This window comes from Lissotriton vulgaris, chromosome 2_1 (assembly GCF_964263255.1).
Source record: "Lissotriton vulgaris chromosome 2_1, aLisVul1.2, whole genome shotgun sequence".
Classification (NCBI taxonomy): domain Eukaryota; kingdom Metazoa; phylum Chordata; class Amphibia; order Caudata; family Salamandridae; genus Lissotriton; species Lissotriton vulgaris.
The window spans coordinates 557,681,492-557,697,353 of NC_141687.1; the positions used below are offsets into that span (position 1 = coordinate 557,681,492).

The 15,862-nt window shown below is 47.8% G+C and overlaps 1 protein-coding gene across 1 annotated transcript in view; it reads right to left on the minus strand.

Moving 5' to 3' along the window:
• Positions 1 to 13,036, minus strand: part of LANCL1 (LanC like glutathione S-transferase 1) — a 639,396-nt gene extending 626,360 nt beyond the window's left edge. The window contains exon 1 of the mRNA XM_086955555.1: positions 12,910 to 13,036. The gene's annotated coding sequence lies outside the window, so the exon portion shown is untranslated. The remainder of the gene's footprint in view (positions 1 to 12,909) is intronic.
• Positions 13,037 to 15,862: the final 2,826 nt, after the last annotated feature.

A 15,862-nucleotide genomic window follows, 5' to 3' on the forward strand; every position in this document is an offset into this window, starting at 1 on the left:
CCTATGCGGCTAACGGCTCCATAGCAAGAGCAAACAGGTCTGGCGAGAGGGGGCACCCCTGTCGGGTGCCCCGCCCTATTGGGAAGGCCGCTGATGTCTCTCCTGCCATCCCCACCTAGGCTGTCAGGTCGGTGTATAGCAGCCGTATATAGGACATAAAATGTGGCCCTAGATTGAGAAGTGGAAGGAGCGCAAACGGATAGGTCCAACTCAGGGAGTCAAAGACCTTGTCAATATCCGCCAGTAGCAGCGCCGCCTGATCCCCGGTCCTACTCATCGCCTCCACTGCCACGTGTGCGCGTCTAATGTTGTGCCTCGTCACTCTTTGGGGCATAAATCCGGCCTGATCTGGGTGGATCAGTTCCGTGATATATGGGAGTAGTCGATTTGCAAGCGCCTTGGCCAATATTTTGGCCTCAATATTCAAAAGGGAAATCGGTCGATAGGACTCGTGTCGGTCCGGGGGCCGTCCAGGTTTGCAGAACACCACAATTTCTGCGTGCCTCCAGTCTGCTGGCAGAAGGCCATCCTCTCTCGCCGCCTCCAGGGCAGCCTTGTAGTGTAGCCCTAACTGGAGGTGATATCTTTTGAAGAACTCACTTGGAAACCCATTAGGCCCTGGGGCCTTACCGGTATTGAGCTCCCCCAGGGCTGTGCCCAGTTCCTCAGCCGATAGCGGGGCCTCGAGATGCTCTTGTATGTCGTCTGGGAGCGCGCGGGGTGGAAGGTCAGTTGTGAATTTGTCAAGGTCCAGCGCCGGAAGGGAATCCTGCGGGGCATAGTGGGCCGCGAGGTAGCGAGCGAAGCTATCTGCCAGTTCCTTGGGGCTGAAATGGAGGCCCCAGTGTCATTCCTAAGACCCGGCAATACTTGCGCCTGAAACTTCTTCTGGCAGAGCCTATGAAGCATTGTACTGGACTTGTCGTCCCACTGATATAGTCTACTCCTTGTTGCCAGCCAGACTTGCCGAGCCTCGTCCAACAGTAGGGACGCATATGATTGCTGCGCCAGAAGTAGCTGCCCTACTCCCTCCTGGTGACTGGCATCTCTGCATTGAGTCTCTAACAGCTCCACTGTCGCTGCGGCCTTCACTAGCTCCTCTTTCCGTTTCCGGCGCGCTGCTGCACACCAGGCTATATCCACCCCACGAAGCGTGGGCTTCAGGGCCTCCCAAACTGTCCTTACGTCAGACACAGTGCCCAATTCTCTTCCCAGTAGTGAGCAATAGCCACCTCCATATGATGTTGGTAGGCTTCTTGCTGTAAGTTCCAAGCGGAGAGGCGCCATCAAAATGGCTGTCTCCCCTTGTCTAAGGTGACATCTATCACAACTGGAGAGTGATCCGACAGTCCACGCAGTAGGATGGTAACGAGGTAACCCTCTTCACAACGGCAGTAGGGACAAAAATATAATCAAGTCTTGAAAACAAGTTGTGAACCTCTGAGACATAGGAATACTCTCGTTCATGTGTGTGAAGTTAGCGCCATGTGTGTGTCCACCCAGCCCATGCCCAGCCCAGCCCAGTTTGTGATGCAATGCGTTGCATTAAAAACAAGCTCGCCGCCGGATGCTTCCCCGTTACCGGGTAAAAAGCTCACGGCTAACTTGGATGACGCCCGTTTAATCCACATACTGCAGACTTCGGCAGTACCTCGGAAACGGGATTAATTCCGGTCCCAGGACGAAACTAAACTTTCCTTCATCGAAATTGACAACAATCATATCAATTACTGATTTAGCGCTCTTTTAGGTGACTAAACTCCACTCATTGAATGTAACCACCTTTGGCTGAAGGACCTGATGAGAATCCTGCCAACAGTGAGGATTCGAAACGCGTAGGCCTTTTTGGTCTGCTGTTTAGGTCTTGGTGTTAAATGGAATTAGTGCATCTTGACTTTTTTCGTACACTCCAACTTTATTGATTGAAATGTGAACTGTATTACCAAAAAAATTGTATCGAAGTGTATTGTTGTGAATTATATGAAAAGCTACTTATAATACAGTAGACTCAGTACTCACCCCACTGGTTTACATTATTTTCCCCAGTGGGTGTTGGGTATATTGTTTGATTGTTTGAATGTGAGAGGTATGACTGTGAGATGTTTGAAAATTATGAATGATGGGTTGTATGAGGTGTTTTATCCCACTTTAGTGTCCTTCCTTTGATTGTTTCTTTATACATTGTGTTGTCTTTTTGAACCCCATGATTAATTTAAAAGTGTGTTCAAACAAAACTTTTTCAAAATAAATTGCTATTTAGTAGCGTACATATGTATTGAATTGTGGTCTTTACATTTGGAATTCATTTTGTTGGAACCAACTATCAGTATTGGCATTTCCCTTTTGTTATATAGTATTTGGCTCAGCCTTACTGATTAGAGCCGGCCCAAGTTGTTATCAGCTCATCACCCCTGGGCACATCTCTGGATGCAGATTTCATTCCGCCGACTTCTGTTTTCTAAATCCTCCTGCTTGGATTGTATCTCAATATTTTGCTTCTCTAAAGCCGCTATCCTCCACCACAACATTTCCCTGTCTTCTGATCATGGGTCCATGGTACACTCAAGATCGTCTACTCGCTCACCTATGTCGGAGAGGTCTTTCAGTAAGGCTCAGAAATATGATTTAAACTCTTCCTTGAGAGAGCCAATGTCTGATCGGATCACCTGCAGGAAACGCTCTCTTATAGACTTGTGTGACCGGGGCCGAGGATGAGGGCTCTGTCTCTGGTGTCTTGGGAGGGTATCACCGCCAAGTCTGCTGGCGCCACTTTGGTCCAGAGTGACATGACTGGGCTGTCTTTGGCGGCTTTAGAATGTGGCATAGCAATGCATTCCTTTGACAGGCCTAGACCAGGAGCACTAGTTCGTCAAGCCGCTATAGCAGTGTAATGTGACCCACCAGGTAGAGCAAGTGAGCGGATGCCTTTGCAGCACAGCTGCTTCAATCAGAGATGGCGTAGACTCAGTTGTAGGGTCTTGGAGAGGAGAGAGGGTGCTCATCACCGCCTCCGAGGCACCGCAGGGTATCCCCGCCACCTCGCTATCTCCACCTTTCTTCAAGCAGCCAGGCGTTCAATTATTTAGGGCAGTCTAGGCCACAGTCAGTCAAAAAGGCACTCACAGCCGGGGCAGAAGGTGCACACGGGCCAAGGGGAACAGAAAGAGAGGCCCTCAAACCTGCAAGTTTCTTCAGTGCGAGGGGAGGCCCCAGCGCTGTCCACACCACCTCCGTTCAAGGCACCCCCAGGCAGCCCAAGGTATTTCCAATTGTAAAGCCTCTGGGGAATCTCTTGGGTGTCCCCAAGGAAGTGTACCAGGTCACAACCCGGTCCCACTCACAGGTAAAGAGTTGACAGCAGGTTATACTCCCACCCACATGCTAGTGCAGCTGGCCACGGTCACAAAGTGTTAGTCGGAAGTGTGGGCTTCACAGCAGCCGCTGGGGACAATCCAGAGAGCTCCCAAAGTCACAGGCTAGTTATGCAGCCCCATGGACACTCCCCACTGCCTCCATCGTGGTCTGGTGACTGCGCCACCAGTGGAGGACTGATGCAGGCCGGGGCAGCCCGGCAGATTTCCCCCACGTGTGCCACCTAGGAGGGAGGGCCAATATCCTGGTCTTCTTCAACAGTTCAGGCCTTGCTCACGGCACCCCTGCAAGCCAGCGCCTTTCAGCAGTTTTCACCTCAAAAGGAGGGTGCCACTGGGGAAATCTTGTTGCTGGTCCGCCGCTCTCCCGTTCCCGCTGGATCCACCTGGAGCTGCAGGCCACCAGGAAGGCTACCCAGGCCCACCGGTAGACCATCTCTCCGAACTCTAGACAGTGGCGGGCCCACGGAGCCCTTCACAGGATCAGGTGAGGTGCAGGCGGCTTCTCCCAGCCACCATCAGAAAGACTGCCCACCAGCAGAGCCCCCCTGCCTCAGGTATCTTATTTGCTTCTTTGGGGAATCGCATCGATCACCAGCCGCAGGGGCCCTGGAGCGCACCTCCAAGCCTTAGCGCCAACCCTCCACTCCTAACAAGGCCGCGTTCATTTTCATTTCGGGGGCACAGCTTCAACTGGTGATGTGGAAGCGACAGCCCCACTCCTCTAAGCACCTCTCATGACCAGGTTGCCGGCTGGGCTGTCCGCAAACCCAGCTCCTATGCCTCTCCAGAGGCCTCGAGACAAGATGGTGATGGTGGGCGATCGGCAGACGTGCCGAGCTTTGACGAGACAGCCTACTCCACCACACGTCCCGCCTCTTCAAGGCGAGACCGGGGTATGTACTGCGCCACACCATCTCTTCACCGCCTTTTGGGTGATCCTGGTGCTGTAGATAGAGCTGGATGGGCCCTGGGAACATGGAGAGAAGATAATGCATGTCTCACTCCATTCTCCCCTAGGGAACGCCCCCCAACATTGGATTTCAACATCCATGTATAGTGCGACTCAAAAGTCAGTTTGATAATAAGTTTGTATGCACCTAATTTTACTAATGACTGCTAGTACTTTATACTGTCTCCCTGATGGCTTCTCAAACAATTTATAACAGAAATATATAAGGACTTTTACTGAACCGCCTCTATCCATTACATTGAACAGTTGTTACTTAACAGTGCCTACTCCTACTCCCAGCACACAGTATATATTAATGGATAATGCCACTTCTCCCACTGAGTATATTTACCTTAGAAGGCTTAATACAGATCTTTTTATGCCCAACTGAGGACCAGAGTTTCATCAAAGTCATGCAATGCAGGGCATCAAATCGAGTTGCTAGACTGCATTACGTGGACATGAGAGAGTAGCACAGCACCCTATCTACTAACTATGTTTTAAAGCATTTTCCACTCTCTATATGTACTGTACAATGCAGCATATTTGTAAAACTGTTCTCACCCATGCAAAGTGATTGAAAATATGGGCCTAAATTAATACATATAAACACATAAAGGGGTGGAGAGGACTAGACCCAGAGAGAATAGAAAAACAAGAAGTGGCATAATCGTGTGTTTTGAAAAACTGCCCTCACTCACATACAAATGTGTGTGACATGCTTCATCATCGGGTCTGCTTTCAAAACGCACCGCATATCCACGCATAGGGTGGAGCATAGGGGGGGGGGGAACATAAAACACAGAAACAAAGACAAAAACAAATGTGACTAACAGTGATCACAAATAGAGTGTGGCCCCAAGACTGGTTATAGTGATAGACAAAGGTGCAGTAAGTAGATAGTGCTCTTTAAAACTGGCTCATGGAAACCTGCCAGACCTTTATTCATAGGTTCCAAGGTCAGGATAAAAAATAAGTGAAGGATGGATAGTGTTTATGAAGGAAATCAGGTTCCTAAAACACCCCTCCTTAAACTGCAATAGCCAACATGTTTCAACCGTATTATAGTGCCCACATTTAACAGGTCACGTCGGTCTTCATCAGGGCATCTATCTGTCCCAGTCTTGTCTCCCCTCTTACCTTAGTCTGGCAATATAGAGGGTAACCATGTGGAGGGCAATTCCACCATCATGGAATACAATTACGAGTTTATTAGTAGATTAAACTCGAATTGGCGTCAGCGGGGGGAGCTCCAGAGAACACAACTGTTCTGATGGGGTCTCCAGCACCGGTCGTGCCCGCTCCTGCTACGCCGCGAAGGAACATACCAGAGCCACAACTAATAATGACGGAAGCAACGCCATTGCGAAACATATGGAGAGGAATCATGCTAGCAATTGGTGGGATCTGAGATTCTATGCGGTGGAACAAGTGCCCATAAATGTGAGGGGGGAGACCATGAAAAGATCTTAAGACAAAAGTAGTCTAAGCATATCTTAAACTTTAGAACACTGACCCCCATAGGCCTGAATCAGGATGAAGAACTGCATTCACATTTATAAATAGGATATACGAGTACTCAATGAATCTGAACTGCTTGAGAGGCACGTAAATAACATCTTGATGAACTATTTGGAGTCAAATAGCCTTCTACGTGCCTCTTAGACAGGGTTTCGCCCCCTACATGGGACCGAAACCGCCCTCCTAGCGGTAACAGAGGAAGCAAGAGCAGTGTTAGACCAGGGTGGCAAAGTCGCCATCATCTTATTAGACCTCAGCGCCGCGTTCGACACGGTCAACCATGTCACGCTATTACAACGACTGGCGGACATGGGCGTGTCTGGCCCGGCTCTGGACTGGCTGACATCCTTCCTGGCTGACCGCTTCTTTCAGGTCTTTGAGGGCGAGGCAGTGTCACCTAAACATCCACTCAGGTGTGGGGTTCCTCAGGGCTCTTCCCTGAGCCTCACCCTGTTTAACGCCTACATGGAACCCCTAGACAGGATTGTCCATCCCTTTGGTGTGCGTATTGTCACCTACGCGGACGATACCCAACTGGTGGTCTCCCTAGACCACTCGGAGGTATCGTCCAACACCCTAGGCCCCTGTCTGGAGGCTGTTGCCAGATGGATGCAATCTTCCTGTTTAAAACTTAACGGGGAGAAGACAGATGTCATCTTATTGGGTAACCCCTCCCCCTCTGTCTTTGCATCCATTTGGCCACCATGTTTGGGCTCGCCCCCCGTCCCCAAGCCCCGAATAAAAAGCTTGGGGATTTGGTTCGACACAGCCCTGAACTTCTCAGCCCAAGCCACAAAGACCGCAGCTACCTGTTTTGGATTGATGAGGATGCTGTGGAAGGTGCTCCCTCTGCTTCCATTTCAGGCAAGGAGGATCCTGGTCCAGGCTCTTATACTATCTCGCCTGGACTATGGGAACGTCCTCTATATGGGAGCCCCCTCCTTTGTCATCCAGAAGCTCCAAGTCACCCAAAACAGTGCGGCTCGTTTACTCTACAACCTCCCTCGCTGGCAGTCAGCAAGGAATGCCCTAAGGGAACTTCACTGGCTCCCCATAGCGGCTAGAGTACAATTCAAGGCTATGTGTACTCTACACAAAGCCTTCCATCACCTTGGCCCTGCAATTTTACAGCCCTTGGTCACTCCCTATGTTCCGTCACGCTGCCTCCGATCCTGTACCCTCCAGCTGGCCTCCTCCATCAGAGTCAGGAAAGCCCGCTGGGGAGGCCGCTCCTTTTCACACACCGCGGCTAAGTTCTGGAACACCCTTCCTTTATCCCTCAGAGGAACTACCAATCATCTTGCCTTCAGAAAAGCCCTGAAAACTCACCTGTTTGCTAAATCCTGCTGATCTGCCCGAGCCCGCGCTAAGTAGGTTTCCAGTCATAAGCGCTACGAGGCCTCCGGGTAGATAGCGCTTTACAAGTGCAGTTTCAATTCAATTCAATACTCCAGGAAACGAAAAGAAAAGAAAAGGAGAATGAAATCACTTATGAAATAAAAAAAGGACTGATAGAGATGAGCAATGATATTAAGTTTGTAAAGAAAAGAACGAAATGAGGACAAAAATGTGTGGTTAAATATCTGTTCTTTTCCCCCTCCCCTTTTTCCCTTTTGAAATAGTATTAATTTCCATTTTTTTAAATGTTTTTTCATTTTGAATTGACTTATGTTGAGGAAATTGCTTCACTGGTATATAGAATATCTGGAATTAGGACTGGCATGATAATTCAGCCTAATTGAACATTAATGATCATTAGTATACAGGATACTCCCACTGGAGGGCAGGATATATGTAAACAATACAATAGGACGGGTTCCATGTTTATAAACTGACGATAAGTTGTAAGTCATTACCCACTGGAGGGCTGTGTAATTCAAAATGAAATGTATAATGAAAAGCAAATGATAGAATTTATGATTTGAAACCCCATACAAGTACTGTTTGAAATTGTGATAATTATAATTGTGAATATGATAACAAATATAATATCCAGAGGAACATATTAGGTTAACATAAAAAATGTGACGCTGAAATGGATCTTAAATTGATTTGTATTCATCTTTTATCAAAATAGTGCTAAAACTACCATTACAAGAATGCCTGGCGGCACACTAAAGGAAATGATGTCATCCAAGTTATAAACATGGTTGTATTGCCGCCAACGGTGTTTGTTTGATCCCAGTGATCAAGAGGCTTGCAGCCTCGAAACGCGTAGGGGTAGCTGGCATACCGAGAATAAACCAATGGTTTAAGTAATTTTTGGAGTAAGCGTTTATTGGTACTGCGTGTGCGAGGGAATGTGTCCTGTGACAAGGATTGTTGGAGAATAATTAACGGCGAGGCTCTGCCGTATCCCTTACGCACCACCTGAGAGCGCCCGGAGACCGGAACAAGGGGCCACACTTTGGCGGTCGCCAGTAGGTAGTTATGGTTAGGACCAGTTTCCAAGGGAAAAGTGTTTTTTCTTTTCCCAATAACTTTAGCGCTGCTTGATGAATCTTCGCAAAACGTTTTAAAAAAGTGTCCCGCTCAGGTCAGCTTCTGTCTTAAAAGTTTCAGGGTGATACGTCAAGCGGTGGCTGAGAAAAAAGGGGGACCCAAAATGTTAATTTCCATAGAAAACTTTAGACAAAGCTGCAGCCCAAACTGCTAAACAGAATTACACCAAATTTGGCAAAAGGTAGGTCTTGGTTCAGAAAGAGCCATTTTTTAAAAATGGTGTAAATCTGTTCAGTAGTTCCTGAGAAATTAGAAAAAGAAAAAATGCTCAATATCTGTCCTCCATAGAAACATTAGACAAAGCTACAGCCCGAACTGCTGAACGGAATTACACAAAATTTGGCAAAAAGTAGCCCTTGGTTCAGAAAGAGCCCTTCCCTTAAATGCTGTAAATCCGTTTAGTAGTTCCTGAGAAATTAGAAAAAGAACATTTGATATCTGAACACCGAGGAGTTTTTATGCACCCTCCCGGGCACGAGCTACACTCTGATTGGCTGACAACACTTCAAACCAGGAAGTGTTGGCAGCCATCTTGTGACTCGGTAGAACCGAGTCACAAGAAAAAGGGGAAAAAAAGGTTAAAAAACAAGGAAAGAGGGCAGGGTAGAAACACCCTGACCCCCTAGGCCTGCTCTCCCCAGACCAAAAAAACATTTAAAAAAAGAAATCGACAGAATTCACGCTGGGTGCGCGAATCCTGCCCCCCAAAAAAAACGTTTTAAAAACTCCCGGTTGGGCCTAGTCCTGAGGGCAATTTATTTATGTAACGGCTCCCACAGTCCCGGGGAACGCCACCTTTGGGCTTATCAAATTGAATGCGGGAGGCACACTGCCCCCCACAGCTCTGTGGACCGCCACCTCCCATGGGCTTGTTTAATTTGAGGTGGGGGCTACCAGGACTTGCCCCAAACCCCGAGGGCTGTCACCTCCCTGGGGTCAAAATCAATGGAAATAGATGTGGGGGGAGCTTCTGCCCCCCCCCCACACTGCCCCGGGGACCACCACCTCCCCAGGGCACAAATTGTTCAAAATGGGGGGATCCATAACCAGCTCTTGCTTCAATGAAGGAAAGCAGGATTGCTTTTCCACAAGGTGAACTGTATGTCAGCAACTCCCCTTGTGGAAAAGCAATGCCGGCTCCCGCAGGAGGCGGGGAGCCGGCGGTACCGTGGGGGCTTTGGGGCTCCCCCCATGGTCCCCAACGGCGCGGCCAAGGCCTGGGGGATGGGGTCCCCTGGCCAGAAGTGGCCCGAGAGGGGGCCACGCGGCCCCCTCCTTCAATAAAATAAAAAATAAAAAGAGGCACATCCCCAGTGGATGGTGTCCCCGGGCCACATTAGGCCTTGGGAGGGGGGCCTCACTGCCCCCTTTCCGTTTATTTTTTATTTTAAAGAAAAATAGGGCTCAGGCCCTGGGGTATGGGGTCCCCAGGGCCCCAAAAATGGGAGAAGAGGGGGGCCACCCAAAAAAAAAACTTCATAGCGCCGGAGGCCCTGCCCCCTCAATGCAGCACTCTGCAAACTCGCCCGCTGGCGCGATGTAAGTTGGGTATTAAGTGCCCTTGAATCCTGAGGGTCCCTGGGGGCCAACTAGCCCACCAGGTACGCCCAGTAAGTGCCACAGTGTTGTGTTGCAGAGAGGTGTAAAAAGGGGCGTGGCCTCAGACCTCCTCTCTGCAACGCAGCTCTGTGGCGCTTACTGGAGGTACCTGGTTGGCTAGTTGGCCCCAGGGACTCTCAAGATTCAAAGGGACTTAATCCCCTAAATTACAACGCGCCAGGGGGGGGGGTGTTTGCACAGTGGTGCAGGGAGGGGGCAGGCCTAATATAATACGTGTGTAAACCGCCCCCTGGCGTGTTGTAAATTGAGGGATTAAGTACCCTTCAACCCTGAGGGTCCCTGGGGGCCAACTAGCCCACCAGGTACCTCCAGTAAGCGCCATAGAGCTGCGTTGCAGAGAGGTTGTCCGCGGCTACGCCACTGTTTACACCACTCTCTAAACGCAGCTTCTGGTGCACTGCTGTTGGGGCGATGTGGTCCTCTTGTGTCCTGTGGATGTCAGGACACAAGTGTACTTCATCCTGCGAGCAGCAGTGCGCCAGAAGCCGCGTTTGCAGCGTTTGTAAACAGGGAGAGTGGCCTCAGACCACCTCTCTGCAATTAAGCTGTGTGGTGCTTACTGGAGGTAAGAGGTAGGCTAGTTGGCCCCTAAAAGACCCTCAGTTTTCAAGGGGACTTAATCTCCCAACTTAGAACGTGCCAGGGGGAGCGCATTTGTAGAGTGGTGGGGCTTACTGGAGGTAAGAGGTAGGCTATTTTGCCCCGAAAGGACCCCCAGCAGCAAAGGGGACTTCAATCCCCATCCAAGAGTGCACCAGGGAGCGCTTTTGTACAGTGGTGGGAAGAGGGAGCGTGGCCTGCTCTTCGAACTTGGCAATGCTGCTGTGTAGGGTTTACTGGAGGTAATAGAAGGGGTTGTTGGCCCACAAGGATGTCTTTGGGGGCCAACTACCCCTCTTATTTCCTCCAGTAAGTCCCGCACAGTGGGATTGCCTAAATGTCTTCGGAGGCCATGCCCCCCTTTCTCCACCATTCTGCAAACGTGCCTCCTGGCAGATTACGGGATTGGGGATGAAGTCCAATTTACTCCTGAGGTACTTTGGGGGCCTAGAAGCCCTACTGGTACCTCCCTAAGCCATACGCACCGGAATTCCTGAGCTCTGGTTGGAGACCCAGCACCATTTCTCCACCACTCTGCAAATGCGACTACTTGTTAAAGAAGTGTTTGCAATGTAATAGGTTTCGCATTTGTGAGAATTAGAGCTATTGGCGTTGTAAATGCAAAAGTTTTTTACTAATGTTTTTGGGAGTGGAGTGGATGTACATTGTGTTTAGTGGAATTATGAAATATGGTGTGCAGTGAAAATATGTGGATAGAAAGTATATGGTATTTAATGTATAGGAATTATGTAGAGTGGAATTATGTGTTATGGAGAGTAATTATGTGGTATGGTAGTCTGTGTTGTGGAGTGGTAACCTCAGGTTTAGTTTTCCTCGTTTCCATAGAAGCTCAACTATGAACTCAGTGAGACATAAAAAGATGGAATCACTGAAGAGCACTTGTGGACCTAGTAAGAGGTATGAGCAGGGCCACTGGAATTATGTGACTATTTGGCTGCACTGACTTTAGCACAATTATACATGTTCTGCATTAGCCACATAATTCATCATCTGTACCCTAATCTGTAGATTTGAACAAAAAAAGCCTTGTTTCTTACTGAAATGGGTCAAACGTTACCAAAAATGCAGCGACAAGTGTTACAGCGTGGTGCAAGGCCCTTTGCAAACCTAGAATGGTCACCTGTTACTTATAGCTAAATGTGGGTGTTAAATTGGTACTAATAGTGTGCATGCCACTCTTGCTTCCCTCTGCGCTTCTCTTGCCTCTTTCTGCATCTCTGTTACTTTTTTCTGCACGTTTATTTCTTTTTCTGCACTTCTCTTGACCTCATTCTGCACTTTTCTTGCCTTTTTCGGCACCCCTCTCCCCCCTTTCTGCATGTCTGTTGCCTCTTTCTGCACCTCATATGCTTCTTTCTGGACCCCTGTTGTCTCTTTCTGCACTCGTCTTCCCTCTTTCTATACCTTCACTGCCTGTTTTTAATCTCACTTGCCTCTTTCTGCATGTTTCATGATTCTTTCTACACCTCTTTTGCTTCTTTCAGCAATTCTCTTGCCTCTTTGTGCACTTCTATTGCTGTTTCAGCACCTCACTTGCCTCTTTTTGACCCTCTGTTGGCTCTATCTGCACCTCACTTGCTCTGTTCTACATTTTTCTTGCCTCTTTCTGCACCCTGTTGCTTCATTCTGCACTTTCCATGCTTCTTTCTGCACCTGTCTTGCTTCTTTCTGCACCCCTGTTGCCTCTTTCTGTACTTGTTTTGCCTGTTTCTGCATTACTCTTGCCTGCTTCTGCACTTCTCTTGCCTCTTTCTGTACCCCTGTTGCTTCATTCTGCACTCTCAATGCTTATTTCTGCACCTGTTTTGCTTCTTTCTGCACCCCTCCTGCCTATTTCTGTACCTCACTTGCCTCTTTGTGTACCCATCCTACCTTATTCTGCACCCCTCTTGCCTCTCTATCCACCCCTCTTCCCTCTTTCTGCACCTCTGTTGGTTCTTTCTGCACTACTCTTGCTTCTATCTGCACCTTACGTGCCTCTTTCTGCACTTTTCTTGCTTCTTTCTACACCTCGGTTGCTTCTGTAAGCAATTCCCTTGCCTCTTTGTGCACTTCTTGTGCTTGTTTGTGCACTTCTCTTGCCTCTTTTTGCACCTCTGCTGGCTCTTTCTGTACCTCACTTGCTCCTTTCTATACTTCTCTTGCCTCTTTCTGCACCCCTGTTGCTTCATTCTGCACTTTCCATGCTTCTTTCTGCACCTGTCTTGCTTCTTTCCTCACCCCTGTAGTCTCTTTATGTATCTCTTTTACCTCTTTCTGCACTTTTCTTACCTTTTTCTGCACTTTTCTGTCAGATTTAGCAAGTAACGTTCTTTTACTCACAGTTCTGCAGGAACGTCGCGAAATGAAGAAATCTCCACTACTTCCCCAGTGTGCATATCTCACCCAACAATGTTAAATTATCAATAGCAACTGGGGGAAGAAAGGAAAGAAAACAAGGAATAGAGAAGGTCCCACGTCGCACCCCAGTCAGAATCAGGATTGGTGAGTCTGTTAAAAAAATATTGAAGAAGAGGTAAGTATATATAGTCTCTCTGCAAGTGTATAGTCTCTCTTTTATATACTATCTTTCTATTTGCATATAACTACCTGATTAACACCCTTCTTCCATGTATTATGTCCACTGGGGTGAAGGAAAGGGCATAAACGTCTAAAGAAAAGACAATAGGATAAGTATCATGTGTAAATAGAGTATGCAAAAGTATGGCGGTAAGAGTAATGTACTAACCCACCTAACCATATGTAACTGGTGCTCTGGCTGCTTTGTCAATAATTAATTCTGGAAAACCTCCTCCTAAATTTTCAAAATAACAAGTGTTTCCTTACTTTCAGGAAGAAAATTAGAACAACTTCAAAAGAAAGAGCTGATCTCCTCAATGCAGGACTCTTAATGAGATAAGTATACAACTCAAGATTATAAAGCTCAAAGGATACAACGATCAAGCGCTGTTAATAATATGACAGTAATGCTGCTTTGCTTCTTATCACTATTTTGCAGGAACTAACCGTGCCGACCTGGAGAACTAATATGGGAACCGGAATGAGGCGAGGAGGTGCCCGCAATCAGAATTACACCGAAGAAGACGCAGCTAAAGCGAGGGAAGCCGACGAAGAGGACGATAGCCCGGAAATGCAGGTAGGTGACCCGGAACAGCTGATCTCAAACCTGATTCTGGAACACGAAGCGTCAGCAGCCGGGATCGTAGCGTCTTTATCCCCCCGGCTGTCTCCCGTGCATGCGTTAATACGGGAGCCAGCCATCTTTGTAGTTTCTGACCTGTTTAGGCACGTAGCTGGCAGCGCGCTGTGAAGAGCGCGTATACGACAGTCCTGACATTTTCCTGCTTGTTTCTGCACTTCTCTTGCCTCCTTCTGCACCCTTGTTGCTTTATTCTGTACTTTCCATTCTTCTTTCTGCACCTGTCTTGCTTCTTTCTGTACCCCTCATGCCTCTTTCTGTACCTCTTTTGCCTCTTTGTGCACCCATTTTTTGTTTGAATATCTTTTTATTAATTTCCGTTTTATTTTGCTGTTCACAATACATACCATTGCGTTTAAACAGGAAAAAACTCAACATAACACCCTGTTGTCATACAAATTGGTTCAGAAAAGAGAACGACAGGTTGGTACAGGGCTTTATTCACGTATCACATCACTTTGCATAAGGATGTTCTCAAGGGTATCACATATATCAAAATAAAGTACATTCCCAAGAAATTATAGATTCGTTCTGTAAAAGGATAATGCCACAGATTTCAGGAAATCACAATAAGGCCAAAGGTGTAGTCTGAGCAAATGAAGTAAATTGCTGTGGTAGAAGTACCTATGGCGAGTGCCTGGTTGTATGATCATAATAGCTGCTCACCCTGAGTTTTGGGAATGTGACATAAAGGAGTACAATTCCTCAACTGTATATCTCCTCTAGTTCGTTTCAGAAAACGGGTGTTGGTCACAGTGTCTAAGTCGATATCGACAATAAATGCTTACAGGTGTAGGGCAGCTTATGTGTAAATCGTTATTCTAAATTTTCAATAACTGTTGTGAAAAATTTAAGAAAATATAGATGTTAAAACACTGAAAAGTGTAACATCAAAGGGAGAGAAAAAAGATATGAAAGAAAAGCAAAATGTATAAACAATAAGTGCGTCTGTGTGGTGGCAATAGCTTGTTTCTTCGGTTCTGGGGAATAGCTAGTGTGGGAGTCGGGGGGCAAAAAGGTGTTGCAATTATGATTTCCCTGGAGGGGATAAGTCCATTCTTTTTTTTTTTGCCATACAAATGCCGGGCCCCCAGCGTCGCATGGGTAGGTTCCTCGATGTATGGGCCTGTAGTGGAGTAGCGTGGTGTGGCTGAGTCATGCGACGCATAGGTACCAGGTACTAAACAACTGTATAGGCGTGTAGCTCCCAGGTTTGCTTGCCCAGGTGGGACTAAGGGAGGGCATGCTTAATCGACTCCTCTGCTAAGGCACACCCGATGGAAAGATTGTAAGGTATCATCCCAGAGCTGTGCGATGGGGTATTTCCGTATTCCCGCTGTTTCCTCCCTATGTAATATTGTGCTCTCCGCCCTTGCCCAATTATCAAAAGAGCTACGCCCATGTGTTGCCTTCGGGGGTTCGGTGTGTTTCCAGCGTTAGTAATTAGCCTCTTTGCTGTAATAAGCCCGAGGTCCCAAAATCTGGAAGGGACCGTGTTTTGTTTCGTTCTCTTGTATAGGCCCAGTATGCATGCCTCCCATGTTTGCTGCAAATGTGTACCAACTCCCTCCGCTGGTATAGTCATTACAGTGCGCCAATACGCCTGTAACGTAGGACATGACCACAACATATGGATGAGGTCTGCGCCTATGAGCGAGCATCTCGGGCACGCGGATGTTGTGACGTCAAAATGCTTATTAAGTTTATCAGGCGACAAGTACACGCGGTGTACTATAAAAATTGAATGAGTTTAAAGCGGGAGTTGCACGGGATATGTAACTGTAAATGTAGTGCTTTTATATGTGATATTAGTGGCCCCAGCAAGCACCACCGCCTATTCCCCATCTGTCCAGTCCCTTCCCCTGTCCATTGTCCACTTGTCCCAGAAAGTTTGAAAGGAGCACTGCATACGAGTCAAGAGAGCCTGCGCCAGCCAGTGAACTACATGAGAGCCATTACCCATAACAAGTAAGTACTGTATCAGCAAGTGTGTCAGCAGTTCTACTGAGATGTCACCCCAAGCCCTTGTGAGCGTATGTATAAGCGTTGCGTGTAGGAAAATCTGCCCGGCTGGGA